Source organism: Apteryx mantelli, chromosome 17, assembly GCF_036417845.1.
Source record: "Apteryx mantelli isolate bAptMan1 chromosome 17, bAptMan1.hap1, whole genome shotgun sequence".
In the NCBI taxonomy this organism is placed as follows: domain Eukaryota; kingdom Metazoa; phylum Chordata; class Aves; order Apterygiformes; family Apterygidae; genus Apteryx; species Apteryx mantelli.
In genome coordinates this window covers 476,894-495,501 of record NC_089994.1, presented here as the reverse complement: position 1 = coordinate 495,501, position 18,608 = coordinate 476,894, and positions in this window count along the sequence as shown.

Genomic DNA, 18,608 nt, shown 5'->3' with positions numbered 1-18,608 from the left:
GGCCCTGGACCCCGACCCCGACCCGGGGGACGCAGCCGGGAGGAGCGCGAGAGCTCGGTGTTGCCTCTCACCCAGGACAATGACGGCTGCTGCCTGCGATGCCTGGTAGCTCCCCGTGCAGCAGCTCTGGGTCGTGCTGAAGAGCCTCTCCAGCAGCACAGGGCAGTCTCGGGCCTAGGGCAAAGCAGGGACGTGGGAGCTCGTCTCCGGCTGCAAACGCCCCTCCGCCCACCCACGGCCGGGCGGCCCTGCGGCGCAGGAGCCATGGGACATCCGGCCGCAGGGACGCGGGCCCCAGCGCAGAGCTCACTCACCAGGTGACTGCAGACCTCATCCTGCAGCTCGGCTGCACTCAGCCCAGCGCTCTCACCCTTGAGCAAGTTCGGGTACCTCTGACATTAAGGGTCTTATCCAGCTGGTTTTTCCCTGTCTCCAAGTATGAAGGTTTCACAGTCTCTCTAGGCTTCTGTCCCAGCGTTTTGTCACCCTCTGGATGAAAAATGTTTTCTTTGTTAAAAAACTTGTTTGCATTGGAATTTTTCATCTTGTAAGCACCATGTGTAAACAGTGAGAGGGGGAAGCTAGTCTATTTAGTCTATGCCATGAGGCCTGGGCTATCTTTTAATAAGTCCTCTTCCAGACTGGCTTCAATGGGCTATGTATGAAAGTGGGACCTCTCGTTTCTGTTTCTCTGTGTGTCTAGTTACCATGTACTGAGTTCAAGGGAAAAAGTCTGTACATAGGTGACAGAGCAGAAATATTCAGTACTACTGTGCTTGCTAACATGCATGCTATTTCCAGCCTGCCTTCAACCCCCTCCATGTCTGATATGGGGAAAGAACTCCTTCTCCTGCAAGGTACTGGAGAATTCAATAAATGCTTGTTACTTAAATTACTGCTTGCCTTGGTCAGTGAGGAACAGGACAGTGAAGCTGAACCAGGTGTCTGGGTTGCATAACCCATGTCTTTTCTCTAGTCTTCTCTCCTCGCTCAAGCTAGGAGAGAATATCTATGAGGCCTGATTCTTAGGCTTCCTTGAGTCCACATGGTGAATAATGCATGTATGTGATCTATTTGCTCTGTGGTGTGGTTTTCTTTTTTTTCTTTTTCTTTTTTTTTCTCCAGGTGACTATTCCTATATCAGGATATAGGAACTGTCTCCCGAAGTCTGTGCCCATCTCATAGCACTACCACCAATGGCTTGCCTCAGTCATTTGGAGGTCCTTAACATAGACACCACTTGCTCCATCTGTCTTGACTACCTGCAGGACCCTGTCATGATTCCTGGTGGCCACAGCTTGTGTAGAGCCTGCATCACCCACTACTGGGAGCCAGAGATCAAGGACTTCAGCTGCCCAATGTGTCAGCATGTTTGTGCTCAGCAAGTCATGTACCCCAACCGGCAGCTGGCCAGCATAGTGGAGACAGCCCGGCACTTGCCTTTTGTCAAGGAAAAGATGCAGAACGAGAAGCTCTGCTGCCGGCACCATGAGGTCATCAGTCTCTTCCGCAAGGAGGACCAGGAAGCCATGTGTGTGGTGTGTGCAGTCTCCCACGGCCATCTCGCTCATACAGGAGGGCCCCTGGATGAAGCCCTCAAAAAACACAAGGTAAGCAAGTGGTATCTCCCAGAGGTACTGTTAGAAAGCATTTCCTTCACAGGGTTTGAGATACCTGGCATTCCACTCCAGTCTTTAAACTTCTAACCATCTCATCCTAAGTAAGGAAGTAGGGCAGTTCAGACCCACCAATACTTGTTAAGTCACAGGAATGCAGCAGAACAGTCTGGGAACAAGTGTTGCATCTCTAGTTTGACTTTGACGCTAAATATTTCAAAAGGGTGCTGGTGACCAGAGAAGCTCTAGAGAAATTTGTATTCAAGCACCACAGTTTGGAAGTGGAGTCTAGGGATCAGAACATGAGTAGATTATGAAAGAGGATGTAGGACCTCCCCAGTTCTGCGAAGGAGTTTAATCTAGGCATAAGAGCTGAGTGTAGGCCCAATGACTACTGGCTCCTACCCGCTCTAAGCAGCGAAGCAGAACTTATTAGCAGATTCCGCTCTTCTCTGCAAACAGGGAGGAGAAAGACAGTCCCTGCTACAGAAGGAGGAGGGTACGTGCTGGGGGCTCAGGGTTTCGTTTCTATGATCCAGTAAAGAAACTGGAGTCTAATGGATAGAGCAAGGAGGAACAGGAACTAAGGCAGCTGTATGTAGAAATGTACCTATACCTCATGGCCAGCTTGAGGTGAGACCACCCAAAACTGCAGTAATGATTCCGACATCAGAAACTGATGTTACTGCTCACGAGCTCTCCATCTTGAAGCTGAAGAAACATTCCAGCAGCTGAGTGGGATGTGTGGTTCACCCTCTGAGGCAACCTCAACCAATTGAGCTAGCTGTGTTGGTGGCTAGAACCAACAGTCTGACAAGTGTACTTTTTCACTTCACCGGACAGTAGATGCATGGTCAGCTAATTAGCTTTCTAGAATACTCCTGTGACTATAGTGACATCTAGTGGAATTTAGGCATCTAATTCATCTAAATTTAGATGTCTTAATCTTGGACAGAATCCCAGCAAAGGTGTCTGCACAAGTTGCATCCAAAATGTTGGAGGCATTTTTCAGGCCCCTCCCCCATTCTTTTTTTTTTTTTCTCGGAATCACAACTTAGGATTCGATTAGTCGTTTTCAGAGGCAGGAGGGAGTGTTAGAGCAAAATTTGTGATATTCCACTGAGTAATTCCTGCTGTCCCATATCTGAGGGTGGAGTCAGAAGTTCCATTTTGATTCAGAGATACAGTAGGTTTCCTGGAAAGTTGCTCTGGTGATTGACTCCCTAGAAAAAATTAATCTATACAGTGTAGAACTATCTTGCTTTGACTCCTTGTCTGCACTTCTAGCTGCTGTTCAGAAGCTAAATTTTGAAGGCAGAGGACTATTGTAACCTGTATTGCTGCTGTACACACAGGTGTTCAGAACTTTAACCCAGAAACACTCTGTGTAGTACCTGATGCAGATGTTCAGTGTGAATAGCCAGAGGATTGCTGGAATTTATAATTGACACCCCATGAAAGCAAAGTGCGTGAAGTGACATGTCAGATCAATTGGTATATGATTCTCAAGTGGTATGATCGAAGCCTTCTCAGTGCTGGTTCAGCATCTGATGCCTTGGACCATTTTGCCTGAGTAGAATCTCTTGCCCTTCCCTCTCCAGGATAAGCTACAAGCTTGCGTGGAGCATCTGGGCAGAAAAGCAAAGGATTTGAAGGAACATTTATCCATGGAGGAGAAAAAGCCCAAGGAGCTGAGAGTAAGTGGAAGAAGGGGCAGAGCTGGGAGGAGTGGGGTAGGGGCCTTCTCTTTAGGCCCACCCAGCTGGAGTGAACTGGAGTGGTGTGGTGAGCTCAGAAGAGTTGACAAGAGGGGCTCTTCCCTTCCCTGGGGGTGTTGCCTCAGGTCAGTCCCCAGCTGGGAGATGCTCTCTAATCTCCTGGTGACTTCTCTGTCCCACAGGAGTTAGTGTGGAACTGTCATAAGCGCATTACCTGTGACTTTGAGGAGCTGCGCTCCTTCCTGGAGCAAGAGGAGGACCAGCAGTTGCATTGCCTGAGAGCAGAAGAGATTGAGATGCTGGGGAGGCTGAAGACCACCACAGCACACCTCTCGGAGCAGTGCTGCTCTCTCAACACCCTCATGGTGGACATGGAAAGATGCCTGGAGTCCAGAGCAGGGGTGCTCAAGGTTTGTATGCTGGGGCTTTTCCTGCCACCAATGTGCGGATGACAGCCTTTCAAAGAAGCTCTTGTGGCAGTCGCTTTCTCTGGGGGCAGGGGTGAAGCTCTGCCTTGCATTTTTAGAGGTCACTATTAATCTGTATGGCCCTCTGCAACCAGGAGCCCTGGATCTCCCTGTTTAATCTCTTCCATGTGGTCTAGCTGATAGCAACATGACTTTGATCTTTCTTGGTGAGGTGAGTAAAAGGCTGAGCTTTAAACTTAGTCATGGTAGGTCTCCACCTTGGAAAGCAAGACTTTATACTCAAAGGGTAAAAATGGGGTGTGACTCATCCAGATGTCATGAGCCAGACCTTACAAGTGCTGCCTTTCTTTCCATTTCCCCCGAATAATTAGCAGAATTAATGACACCTGGGTTAGATAAAGCCCAGCACTAACAGGCAAAAGGATTGCTGGGCGTGCAGACACACCCTACAATATTTATGCTGATGGGGGGGGGGGGGTTTGGTGGGATCTGACTTACTGTCTTCCCTCTCCTTTTCTAGGACATGCAGAGTGTCCTGCAGAGGTGATGTACCCTATTCCTCTTCCTATTTGGGGGGAGGGGAGGGAGGGGATAGGGAAGGAGCCGTTAGTAGTTGAAGATGCAATTGCTTGGTAGGAGTGCTCCTTTCCTCTGGGATTAATGCCATGCCAGTGTTTCAGTGCAGTGCTAGGAGACTGGCTGCATTGCACTGTAATAGAATGATACCCCTGGAAGATAAAACCTGATATATTGGTGGTCAGTTCCATCCTTTGCCTTTTCTCAGACCAGGATAGTTATACTGACTCTGGGCCAAATCCCAACATATATGAACTGTCAGCTTCTTCCCCTTAATTTTTTCCTGTCATGGTTTCTAAGTGGGAATATAGACTTTTGGTAAGCTTCCAGCATTTCAACCTTAGCATAGCAATAATTCCTAGAAACAGCTGCTGTGTTTTGTACTAGGGAATGGCATCTTCTAGACACTGTGATTGATTTGATTGCTAGATGAGGTCACTTCTTTCCTTAGGTATGAAACACTTAAGAACCTGGAGCTACCTTCTGTCCCTCTTGAGCTGAAGAAGGCAATGGCCTGTTTCCCTAGGCCGTTATTTCAGCTTAAGAAGATGCTGAAGAAGTACACTGGTAGTCAAGCTATATAGAGACCTAGGTCTGGGACTTGAGTCCAGTCCTTGGCTCTGAAAAGTGTCTTCTGTTTGGCAGTGAATTCACCTGTATGTCTAGGCCTGGTTTAAAATGTTGAAGTGACTAGACTTGACTCTTCTCATTTAAATGGTTATCTTGTTGGTGAACCCAATGAACGGGCTTGAGGGCTCATTTGTGGGCCCCTTTGTGGAGAAAGCCCATTATATCAGCGCATGTGCTCAACAGCACCCCTGTCACTCTGCCAAAGTGCAGAAGTGACCCCTGGTCCCAGTATTGTTGGTGCCTGCCTGAATAAGGGGTCTAGAGTGGGGCGCTTGAGAGATGAAACAGATGATAGTGCAGACTATCAGAGGAAGGTAAGCAACTTCAGGAGAAAGGTGGCATAGCATAGAGCTAAGACAATTTGGGGTAGGGACTCAGAGAAGGCAATTCAAGCGTGTGGTATGGTGAGGAGATGGGGCGTGGAGGGTTGACAGATGCCCAGCTGCCTTGTGGTCAATAGGCAAATGGCTGTGTAATTGCTCTTTAGCTGATTCTTCTGGGGTGAGGTGTGTGAATCCATTGCTCCCTCCCCCTTGGTTTTCCCTGCTTTCTCATAGTCTCTGCTCTGCCAAAGGAGATGTGTCTCTGGACCTCAGACAGCTCATGCCAGTGTGGTGCTCTTGGAGAATCTCAAGAGTGTTTATTTCACTGACATCCCCCAGGAGCTGCCACACAGCTCTCGGCGTTTCACCACTTACCCCTGTGTGCTGGGATCATCTGCCTACTCATCAGGCTGCCACTGCTGGGAGGCTGAAGTAGGAGACAAAACCCACTGGGCCCTGGGTGTCTGTTATGTGTCTGCCAGCTGCCATGCAGAGGACCCCAAGCAGGAGATGGGCTACTGGAGGGTGCGTCGATGGAATGAAAAATACGTGGCCATGACCACCCCCTTCACCCCACTGCTGCTTAGTGTTTGTGAGTGACTCTTAGAACTGAGTCCCACCCTTACTGTCGGTCAGGACACTGAACTCTGTGGGAGGCTCTGTAGCATCATGGTTTTGACATGGAAGAACCATTGCTTTCCTGGAGAAAGTCTTATGTAGGCTGTTTGAACAGTGGTCACCAGCTGACTTGTGGAACGCTCACCTGCCAGACTTTTCTGCTGTGACAGCTTAGTACACTATTGTTCAGACTCGTGGGAAGAGCAAAAGAGTCTTTTGAATTTGTCCCTAATGGCACAAACTGTTGGTAAGTACAGACATGGTCCCTTCAGCAGCGGGGATGTAATATCTCTGAATATTGATTTCAGTCTTCTTTCTCTATATTGTCAGGAGGCAGACACCTGTGGTGCAGGATGAGCACAGGAATAGTGTGCCCCTCTCTACAATCAACTTAGATGTTGCAGATGAAGTTGAATGGATATGATGTACAAGGCAGCAGCTGAAGCACTTCCTTGAAGCCATCAAGTTAAATTTGACAAAATTTAGGCTCTTGCTTAAAATGCAATCTGTTTCAAGTGTGAAGCGAAATACTTGAATGAGCAGCTGGAATGCATGGAGCTCTCCGTGGGGACAGGTGAGGGACCAGCTGAGAGCTCATGGGTCAGGACTGGGGGGCAGCCCAGCATGGGTGACCATGTAATGGGTGTCTGCTGTAGACAATCTCTTCAGGAAGAAGAAATAGGTGAGGCATTCTTCAGAGAACTGGAATAAAGTTTATGTCCACAGGCCCTGGTCCTATGAGCTTCAACCACCCTGATATTGGCTGGCTGGACAACAGAGTAGGGCACAAGAAATCCAGGGAGTTTATGGAGTACATTGATGACAACTTTCTAACACAGGTGATCAAGGAGCTGAGGAGGAGAGGCACTCTCGATCTCATACATACAAACAAGGAAGGACTGACTGGAGATGTGGAAGTCGGGGGCAGTCTTAGCTGCAGTGACCACAAAATGGTGAGTTGAGGATCCTATGAGGAGGGAGCAGAGGACAAAAAGCAGGATCAATACCCTGGGCTTCAGGGAAGAGGGGTCCAAGACAGCTGGCTGATATTCAAGGATCACCTCCTCCAAGCTCAAGAGTGGTCCATTCCAACAAGCAGGAAATCAAGCAAAGGTAGCAAGAGGCCTATGTGGATGAACAAGGAGCTCCTGGCTGACCTCAAACCTAAAAAGGAAGTGTACAGGAGAGATTCCCAAGGACTGCAAGAGAGCAAACGCCCCTGCTACCTTCAAGAAGGGCAAGGAGGAGGATTCAGGGAACTGCAAGCCAGTCAGCCTCACCTCAGTCCCTAGGATGGTGATGGAGCAACTAATCCTGGACATCATTTCCAGACATGTGAAGGAAAGGTGATAGGCTGGAGGTAGACGGGATGACTTTATGAGGGGAAAACTCTGCTTAACAAAGCTGCCAGCCTGCTGTGAGCCATTCCCCCTGGTGCCCAGCCACACGCTTTTACATCTATACACTCATTATTATCACAATTTCCTGGCTGTTTTTTTTTTCTTTTTCTAGTTTTTGAATCCTAGCTTTGGATCTCAAAGCAAATAGAAAGCTTGGAAGGAGAGGAAAAGTCTTTTTATGCATGCCATACTGCTGTTGAGATTTGTTTAGGCCTCTTCTTTGCACTGTGCATGCTACTGCATTGTGTAACCCTGCAGACTGGTGCTTCCACCGAGGGTCGTCGGCCTTATAGCTGAGGAGCCGTCACCGTGGGGTTTATGTAGGCAGCAGAGGGGCAAGTGTTTGTCTGGAGAAGGGCTTTGTTCAGCCCTCTCATGCCACACCAGGACTATGTTCCTGGAGTAATGCGATCAAAGCAATCTGATTTTGACTAATAGTGGGATTAATGAGCTTTGTCAGGTCTTGAGCTGTCCAACTAAGGATGCTCGTTATGACCCCAGGCCAATTACAGACTTAGCTGCTGCCTTCAGACATGGGGCTGAGAACGATCCTATTTTCTTTCATGGCCATTTGTGTTTCAGACATAGAGACAAGATGCTCTGAGGTAGTTCTGTTGCAAGGGAATAATCCCTCACTGCAGCTCACATTGCAGGTGGGCTCCATCCTCCCTGCTAGGCTCCCTCCGAATGTTCTTTATTCTAAAATTAAATTAAAAACTGGGTTTCTAATGAAAACTTTGTCCCCTACTTTCCAGGTTCTGCAAAGGAGATGGAGTAGCAAGAAGAAATCTGCAGAGTAGGAGGCCTGGGACAGCAGAAGAAGACAGGGAAACTTGTGAATTGGCCTTATCTTTGCCAGAAACCATTTCTGAGTTTACTGCCTTTGCTATGTAGACCAAATTGGTCAGTCAGCTGTGTATCATCCCAGCAAAAAACGAGTAGTTCAAAACCAGCTCAGTCCAGGCAGTTTTAAAGCTGCAGCCCCACTAGTGCAATGCAGGCAGCTCTGCTTGACCCATCATCTTTAAATGAAATAGATCAGACCAGGGTCTCTGTGGGTTTTTGGAGATACAGCAAAAGCATTGTAGAGATCCTGCCAGTTTTCACAGGCTGCTTTTCCTTCAAGGCGGTCTCTCACTGTCCCTAGATTAGAGCAATAATAAAGTCTGACTGTAAGATGAGAGAGCTGCTAATTTCAAGGAGTGAAAGAACTTGAGATTTTAATGATGCACACTGGAGCCAATTTAAACACACTCGCAAACTCACTTGCCAAGTTGCATCATTGCAATTTGTCAGGCACAAGTTTCTTAACTGTACCTACGGAGACCTTACTAAAATCATCCTAAGTCATTTCCTGGAAAGACAACCAAATATATTAAATTGCTTGCCTTGAGTCCTTAGACACAGGCTCCTTAAAGCTGTAACCTACCTGGAATTTGCATTTGGCTTCCTTGTCAAAGTCAGAGTGATTAGTTCAAATCAATACATGTAATAATCTGCATAGTGTTTCCTCAGAGAAAAGCAAAGGAAATCACAGACATTTCCCCTGGAGGAAAGGTAAAACTTAAAAAAAGAAACTAGGAAATTACAGTTTCACAATTATAGATGAAGCAATTAAAAAAAAATCTGAAATTCCATGGTTTTGTTCTTATGGCTATGTTAGCATCTGTCGAATATTACTAGTCATCAGTTAATGCCTGACGTGCCTGACGTGCCTGTTTTCCACAGTCTCTCCATTTTGCCTCACCAGCACAAAATGTCTTCTTAAAGGCATACATCTTAATGCTGAGAGAAATCAAACTGGCAACTGAGGAATCCAGTGCTGAAGTCCATCACTGCCACAGGTTATGAAACAGGTTGCCCCTTCCGGAAAAAAAAAAAAGAAAAGAACTTTAATAATAAAATAATTGAAATTTGACAGTATACATAATCCAGCCCAACTTGTTCTCTCTCCTGCCACCTCTCTCAGGTTATTAGGCAGAGCAGAGGGGTTGCCTTGGGCAGCAGATTAGTAATGGCAGCAAAATTGCCAAGACCCCAACAGGGCAGAATCCTGGAAAATTTCAGTGGGGCATAAATGGAGGTGGTCACTGAAGGAGTGGGGCAGGGAAGGAAGAACAGCCCCCTCCCCAAAGTGGCACTTGTGTCTTTGTTTTTTGCTGTATCCTTAGCAGCGGGTAGTAAATTCCAGCTCTTCAGGGCTGTCCCTGCACAACTCTGTGGCCTCCTTTGCAAGGCCATGGCTGAAGAAGGTAGAGTCCAGGGGGTGGGGGAACCTGGATGTGTTGGTGGCTGGACAGGCTACAGCCAACACTGAGGCGGTCTGTGAAGTAAGTGCCAAGGTCTGGCTGAGCTCCTGGAGCAAGGGACTCAGCTGAGGAAGACTCCAGGGGCTGTTTGGGGAAAGAATGGTCCCGCTGTGGTGGCCTGGTTAGGTTGTGCGTGAGAACGCTGACTCTGGATGGAGGGAAGGCAGAGGAAGGGAGGAGAGGACTAAAAGGAGACATGGCTCAGCGTAGCAGGAGGAGAAGAAATGAGTAATTGGAGCAAGTGACAGAAGCGAGCGTGAGAAGCGCAGTTCAGGGCACTACCTAGATAAGCTCAAGCAGCTGGAAGTCCAGACTGGCACTCAACCTAGCCTCCACAGGTAACGACACAGACTGTGAATGCTCGTAATGGCAGAACTGAGCTGAGGCCAGGGTTTACCTTGTTTCAAGTAATGACAGGCTGTGAGGCGATCAGAAATTGCAAAAAAGTCATTTGCGCATCCTCTGCAGACATGTCCCTCGTTTGTAGCTGGCTAACTCTGCTCCTAAATTCACTGTTTCCACCATTCTTTTATTTCTCCCTGAAGTCCAGCTGAGCCCCTTCACTTTTGGGCCATAGCCACCTGCTGCTATTTCAGTCTGCCCTCACCCCCATGCATATCTGAAGACCTCTTTCCCAAAAGCTGTTCCTGTGAGGTAATTACATACTCAGTTATTTCCAGCTGATAAACCTCGTGTGCTTAGAGATGCATGCGATGGACACACATGCAGAATTACCACTACCTTAACAGCCCCGGTATTCCTCCACACATCCCACAGTGCCTCCATCTTCCCACAGGTCCCCTTCCCGCTTCCAGCACAACATCTCCCAAGGAAAAATAAATAAATACATAAATAAATAAATAAATCATCTCTGTAAGTGCTCCTATTCTCATGTTTTTAGCACTTCCTTTTAAACCAACTGCCCAGCTAGTCAGCTCGTATAGTTTGACTTTGATCCGTTGTTACATTTGAGATGGAGAAGCACTTCCAGTTTCCAAAGCATTTTTCATACCTACTTTCTTGTCTGGTTTCATTTAATTCAAAACACACTCTGTTATTACATACTATATGACTGTAGTGCAATGTCTATGGTATACATTCTGAAATATCTAATAATTTCTTTATTGAAATTAAATGATTCAAAATGATCAAAGTGAAGCATTTTGATTTTTCTCAATTGAAATTTAGCATAATTGACCCAGAAGACATTTCAGTGTTTCAACATTGCTCTCTCATGCAAAAGGAAGATTAGAGAAGTAGGAATTCACCATTGAAGAGAAACACTATTTGCCCAAAGATGGGAGATCTTTGGAGAGCAGCCTCCACCAGGAATATCAATGACTCCCCCACTATTTCTGACCTTCCTTCTCTTTCTGCAGGTGTGGGAGTGAGGGCAAATTTAAGATAGCATTTAAAATACCAGCAGAAAATGAGTGGAAATGGAAAATGTCCCACTTCCCTGTAAGATGAGTTTGGAAGAGAGAGATGATGAATTATCTTCTTGAACGGCCTGTCTCCTTCCTTTACTACAAAGGCAGTTTAGACAAGAAGATTAGATTTAGTCACCTAACTTTTAAATAGCTTAACTGCGGGGAGATGAATCCCATCTGCTGTATAGACATGTGGCATGTGCTCAAGATCCATGATGGGTCTGGATCTACTGCACAGCTATGTCCAGGAGATGCATTTCACATTCTCTGAAATATCACACTGAGCTGCACCGTGTGCTGTTCTGCCTGTCTTTATGTTCACAGTAAACTATGCACATCCCAAAATCTGGGATGCATGGAGCCTAATCAACATGACATGGAGAAAGCATGTGTGAAATTGCACGTGCATGTGTAAAAAAACAAAACCCCAAAATCCTGCCCTGGAAATCCACCAGCCTTACCCTCCCAAGCCTGCAGTTCTGCGCCATGCCATCACACCGTATTTCCATACCACAGCAATGCAGGAGGCCAGGCTCCATGATTACTCTTTCAAATGCTCATAGGTGTGAAACACTTGGGGAAAACATACAGGAAGACTTCCTTACTGAGCTTTAGCTGTATGCAAGTGACCTACTTAAAGCTAATCGGGCTTCCTCTGTGTTCATCAGAGAGAAAGAAGTTAGCATCTTCACAGAGCGCTTCTTCCTTAGGGTGGGTTGAATCATCTCCAGGAACTGCCTGTCTCTCTCCGTTGAGTACAGAGGGGGTTTAGATGACTAGATTAGATTCAGACAAAGCTTTTACATACTTCCTGGTAGATGACATGAGCGTTTTCACCCACAGTCCTCCCTAATTTCTCCCTTTTATCTCTACTGAGAGATCTCAAACCACCCAGGCACAAGCATGAGGTACTTCAGTAGGATGCCTGAATTTAGGCGAGATGAACTGAATCCTAAGAGTCAGTTAGTCTAACACAAACAAATAATGTAACTCCCTGTATTTCTCTTGTTGGCAGATGTTGAACTTTTGACGTATTTGGTGACATAATTAATACATTCATAATGGATAATTTGCTGAAGGAGCACAGTAACTTAATTACTGCAAGGTGGAAGTTTCACAGTTATTCAATTCACCTCACAGAAGAAAATCCTCTTGTCTTCCCTTTACTCTGCTTCCCAAAATACTTGTGCTGCCTCCCCAGCTATAATACTGGATTGTGTCACTTCCTCCTTTACCTATGGACGTCCCCTTGTATGATTTTTCATAATTAACCTGTGCAGGAGAATTATGACGATTTTCAGAAAAGTTTTTTAAAATGTAGCGCCCTACTATGGCTAAAGAAAAATCCAACAAATAAAATAGCCATCTTCAACTTACCGGAAAACATCAGCACCAGTGTATACACATTTATATACACTCGGGTTTGTGCCTTCGCCATCTGGTGGCAAAGCACGATCATAGCGTGTCCACAGAGCTGAGAAAGTTTTTGGACCCTATCTATTTGTTTGAAAATGGGGATTCTAAATAAGTAAGATGGTTGAGAAAGTTTCCATTTTTCAACGTTTATTGATAATATCATCAGTTATATATATATACATCATTTGGAGAGCTTCTATTTTGTAAATAGGTGATACTTATTGTTTACTGCTGCTACTTGTTTTAATGTATTATCTTGTATTGTATTGTACTGACCAACATTGCGTTGCATCATATCTGAGTGTTGTGGCACAAAAATATCCGACATGCTCTTTTCAGATAGTTGACTATGCATCTAGTCATAGGCTTGAGCAAAAGGCTGTCCCAGCTTATTCCAGTCATAGGTGGGCACATGGATTTATCTTACCCAAATTTAAACCTCTGCAGCAGATTTGAGTTCATCTGACCTCGTCAATCTAATCTTCCTTTAAAGTTAATAAAGAAAAAAGGGGGGCACTTCTTGAGCACTGTTCATCTTTTCTTAGAAGAGACATCTTCATAGCCCGGGATCCATGAATCTTCTTTGTAAACTATGAAGAACACGAGATGCAGAGCTTAGGTGAAGGCGATTACTTCTGAGATCATATACCTTATATCATAGACAGCCAAAGCACAGACAGCAAAAACCTCACATCTTGTCCTTCCAACTGGGGAATCCAAGTCAATGAGTGCAATTATAACTCGGTTACTTTCTCATGTATCCTGAAATATTGGAGCTGAGAAAGATATCTGAGCCATATTACATACTAAGATCAAATTTAAAAAAAATACTTCTCTTTTTCTTTCTTCTAACTCTTACATTGTGTAGGAGGGGATTTACTAGTTGCACTGGATAGTATGAAATTTGCATTTTCCTGGCCTTAGAAATTAGTAGCTGAAAGATCTATTTCCCATCTCTAGTTTCTTTGCTATGAAGGATGGCCATTCATTTTCTTACACCCACTGCTTAATCCTGCCTGCTACAACACTGGATTTCAACACAGGTGGAGTTGCTTGCTTTCTCAACTGGGAAGTAACATCTGGGTTCACTTTGGAAGTTCTTGTATGATCCAAGCATAAGTTGCTATGTAATTGCTTGCAAGCTTTTTTTTTTTTTTTCCCCCCAATAAGGACTGGATTATTTACCAGATTTGCTTATAGACCCTTGATCTCCAGATGTCTATACACACATATAGAAGCTCCATCGTTAACCAGATAGATAAAAGCCTGTTCTCCTTATTTTTCAGAGTGCTGGGTATTAGCAAGAGTGGAATAAATCCAAATCTTCTCAACATTTTGGAAAGAGACCATCTCTGTTATACAAAACAGAAATAACAGAGATAAAGTCTGTTTCTATTTAAAAGTAGACTGAAATTTAGCAAAACATCATTTCAGGACAATGTGGAACTAGAATGTTACAGTCTAGGAATCCTAGAATAGCCTCATTTTCACACGTGTTCTTTGTGGCTTGTATGTCCAATTTATTGATAGAATTGATACAGCAGCAGCAGATTGTAGTGATGTATTCTTCTGTGCAAACAAATTGCAGCTACTTACCTTTGGTTTAATAAAGACATGATAAGTGAAAATGGATATGAATTTAACTCTTTTCATAGTCGTGGAGTTTAAGTGCAGCTGACATCTACTCTGGAATATCATTGTAATCCCATGCAGACAAATGCATTTGAAACCTTATTGTCCCCAAAGATGCTGACCATCCATTTCTGTCTTCACAGGTAACTCTGTATATCCTGCACACCTTCAAAAGTCAGCTCATGAATTCATACATCCATGTACCTACTAGTCAGACAGTCAGTTTGTTATGAGTGTGAATGGAGCTTGGTTTGGTGCAGGAATGAGCAGAATTAATCAAAGAGTGTTTTCTATCAGACATTTGTCTAGCAGAATGCTATCAAGTTGACTGGAAACAGTTGGAATCCAACCAGTGGACTTTAATATCCTTTTCTGAATTAAACAAATATTAGTATCACAGTTATAAATATGGCAGTGAAGGAATAGTTGGTTTATTTGTAATAAATCTGGAGTAGCTCTACATGCATATGCCTGCTTATGGAATTCATCTCACCTAGAGATATACCTTTAAGCATGCCTTCGTTTCTGTCTTCCGTCTTAGTTTCTTCTCAATAGGGAGGGGGAGAAAAAAAAAAGTAACAGGTATTTTTACAGAATGGTTCATGTGAGTATCTTAGACATCTGCTACACGATGAGATGAGTTATGCCATAGAAGTGCCCATTTTTTCCTTCCTTTTCCCTATTCAGGATGTGTAGAATGATAAGCTCAGGAGGCTGCAGCGAGGGCCTGTCCCTCTGGCCCTGAGCCAGGTGGGCAGAGAAGACCTAGAGATGGTAGCCGAGTTCAGCCAAGAGTCCGGATGACCAGGAGAGTTCATGGTGATGAAGCAGGTATGAGGTCAAGCTGAGAAGTCAGCCTGCGGGTCAGAGTCAGGATCAGGCCTGGTGAGGGTAACCAGGGACAGAGACAGTCCAGTGCCTACTGGGCAGGCCCAAAGTGACAAGATAGGTCCAGGGTCAAGCTGGGAAGTCAGTCCACGGGGCAGGGTCCAGAGCAATGGAGTCTGCACGCTGAGCTGAGCTGAGCTGAGCTGAGCTGAGCTGGAGATCAGTGCTCCTCTAGGGCAGCTCAGAGAGAAACTGAAGGCCCAGGGTTGAGCTTAAATGGGGCTCCTGGGCCCATGGGCAGGAGGTGCAAGTGGCTGCCTCAGGCGAGGATGATCAGGCCCATTAAGGCCTATTAGTGCCCTCAGACCCTGGAAACAGTAGTAATTGACATGCTCACTAGCATATGTAATTTTGATTTAAGAATTCAAAGAACTGGGAAATGTTACTACCTCTTTAAGATCTGTCAGAGACTATTTCTTCTGTTTCCAGTCTCATTTAGCCTACTTCCCACTAACAGCTCTTGAACATTGATACCTATGTATTTCCCATTATTAGACTGTGACTTGGTGGCATTCATAGTGCTCCAGCTTCACACTGGAACAATCTAGGTAGATAATGTATGTTACAGCTGGTTTGGGATAACACAGACAAGTGATTACATTTCAGAATGGCATGTTGGATGAAATCAGTACTGTCCTCGTTGACCAAAGGAAGTAAGCTGTTCACCGCTAGCGGGAGCACATGATCATGATCGGTTTTTGCCAGTTGTTCTCCGGAGCGTATCAAGACAAGCTTGCTTACCTAATGTGAACAAATATCTGAGCAAAACGGCAGGAGAAAATTACACCACAGTAGCTGAGTTCCTCCTCCTAGATCTAATCAACAAGGCAGAAGCACAGCCCACTCTCATTGTAATGCTTTTAGTTATTTACCTGATGACTGTAGTTGGAAGTCTGGGCTTGACCGCATTAATAAGGATTGTCTCCCCAAACCACCCTCCCAAATAGCTTTTCCTTAGCCATTTGGCAGTCTTAGAGCTCTGCTGCTCAGGCATCATCCCCAGGACGGTGGCCAGTCTCTTAGCAGAGAGCAAAGCTGTCTCGTTTGGTGGCTGTGCTGCCCAGATGTACTGTTTCTCTACATTTTGCACCAACGAATGTTTCATTCTGGCTGTGATGGCATATGACCAGCTGGAAACCACTGCTATGCAAAGCTGTCATGTCATGAAGCCTCAGCATCCAGCTGTGACTTGGTTCTTACTTTTGTGGGTCTCTAATCTCAATGATACACAGCAGCTGTGCCTTTGGGGTGTCCTTCTGCCATTCCAGCATCACCAGTCACTTCTGTGGTGTGGTACCCCTGATCTGTGGTATCTCCTGCTCTGACATCGGGTTAACAAGATCATCCTCGCAGCATTTTGCATCTTAGGTGACATCTTCGTCATGCTGCAGGTACGCATTTTGCTACATCTACATCATCTCTGCCATCCTGAGGTGTCACTCCAGCGAGGGAAGGCACAAAGCCTTCTCCACCTGTGCATCCTGTGCACTTGATAGTTTTTGCCATATCCTTTGGCACTCCAGCTACACACCCCACAGCTCTGGCTCCTTGCCTGACCAAGACCAGGTGATATCTGTGTTTTATACAATGGTAAGCCCCGCAGTCTACAGCTTGAGGACCAAGGAGGTCCTCAAAATGAGGCACTGAACAGACTGTTACATGGAGAAAATTGTTTGTCAGTCAATAAAACCTCCAAAGGAGTTGGAACAGGTGCTATTGAAGGGTAACACTAGGAGAGGTTGCAAAATTGTGGCTGCTGAGGTGTCATAAGGCTGGCTACAGAGTTCAAGGAGACCCTACTGTAGAACATGTAGTGTGAATAGTAGGGGACAATGTATGGTGACAGCTTGTATTGGGAGAGGTTTTGAGGTCAGAAGAGGACACTTGGTAGTGATGAGTGTGCTAAGGGAGGTTCTGCAGTGACAGTGGACCCTTGGGGAATGAGAAGTTGTGTTGAGGGAGGTTGTGAAATCAGCAGCAGGCATTAGGGAAGAAGACTGACAATTTCTCAATCTGTGTGACCCTGAGCAGCAGTAGAGCATCTTCTGCAAGGTCTGTGAAACTAGAGCTGCTCATGGATGCAGCTGGGAAGCAAAGCATCAGTGCAAGAGTCAAGCTATAACTTTGGACAGACAGTTCTTGTGTTCTTTATATCGCAAGACTGTCTGAAGAAGGGAGAAGTAGTGAAAAAGCATTACCATTGCATGCCAAACATTGGTAAATTCCCATTTTTGATGGTCCCTGGCTCATCTGTCTGGGACAGCAGCACCAACCCAGTCATTTACTTTCTGGTCAGGAGGAACTGTCACCACCGGCTCCATGGCTCTGGGAAAGTCACCTTCCAACAAGCGTTTGCAGAGAAAGCAACATGCGGAGAAGGAAGCCAAGTGCCCAGAGACACTGCTGCAGAGACTGCTGTATAAATCCCTGCTGGCGAGGAGGTGTGGGAGGGTGGGGCAGCCTGCAGAGGGGACTGAGGGGAGGTGGGCAGCAGTGCTCAGCCCCCAGCGGAGCCAGGGCATCTCCACTGTGGTGGGAGCAGCTCAGCTGGTGATGTGCCCCTTCCGAGCAGGGCTGTGCTGGGGACCAGGGAGCTGGATGAGAGCGATCCTTGTCTGCACGCCATGCCAGTGCCTCTTCTCATTACGTGGTCTCCCCTTGTGGAAGGGGACATGGTGCACAGAGCATGGCTATGCAGAGCATGCAGAATGGAGGGCGGAAGAATGACCCAGGATGCTGGGCATGTCTTTGGGACCCTGAACCTTACAGGGAGTCCTATCCCTCACTTTGACTTGAGGCCAAGCCTGCAGGACTCCAGTGCATTCTGGCAGCTCCTGGGAGGCCATTCTCAGCAGGGATGAGTTCATCCTGGCTATTTTGGGCTTGTATAGAAACATCTTTCAGGTCTGAACACCTAGGGGACCGTTCAGCTGGTGCCACGGCTGCTCTGGTCAACAGACAGGGGTCCTGGAGCGATGCGTGGTGTTTCTGTGTGTGTAGAGAAGAGCGCCAATTCCTCACCTACACCCTGAGCCTCTCCATCGCTGTCCCCAGAGGGCTGGAGGGGGAACTCATCTCTCCCAGCTTTCGCCCAAGATGGACATCTCCAGATGAGTTAGTTGCCCTAGGCTGTCTGTACCGGCAGTGGAGAGAAAGGTGCTTGTAAGGAGCTTTTCCCTTCCCTATGTGGCTGCAGCACACAGCTCCTGCTGAGCCATCAGCCCCCCCTCCTGTCCCTGTGCCAAATCTCTTCCCCACCACCGTCTTGCCCCACACTGGGGATGCCTCGCTCCCCTTACGCAGTGCCATGCAAGTCCTCTCACCCTAGTGCTTCTGAGAAAGCTTTCAGCTCCCAGCCACAGCACCTTATCTCACTGTCTTCCCAGTAGCTGCTGGGAGGGTCACCTCTCTTCCTGGCACTGGCACTTGCCTGTTGCTGCAGGGCTGAAAGGGCGTTTCTCTGCCTCTCCATCCAGCTCTCCAGACTTTCTATTTTATTTTTTTTTGGCTCCTGCCCTCAATCCTTCCCTCCTTTGTTTCTCCATTACTCCTTCTGGGTTGGCTGGTGCGTGGATCTAATTAACACTAAAACAGTTTGTGAGCAAGTGAAGGGCTGGATTTAAA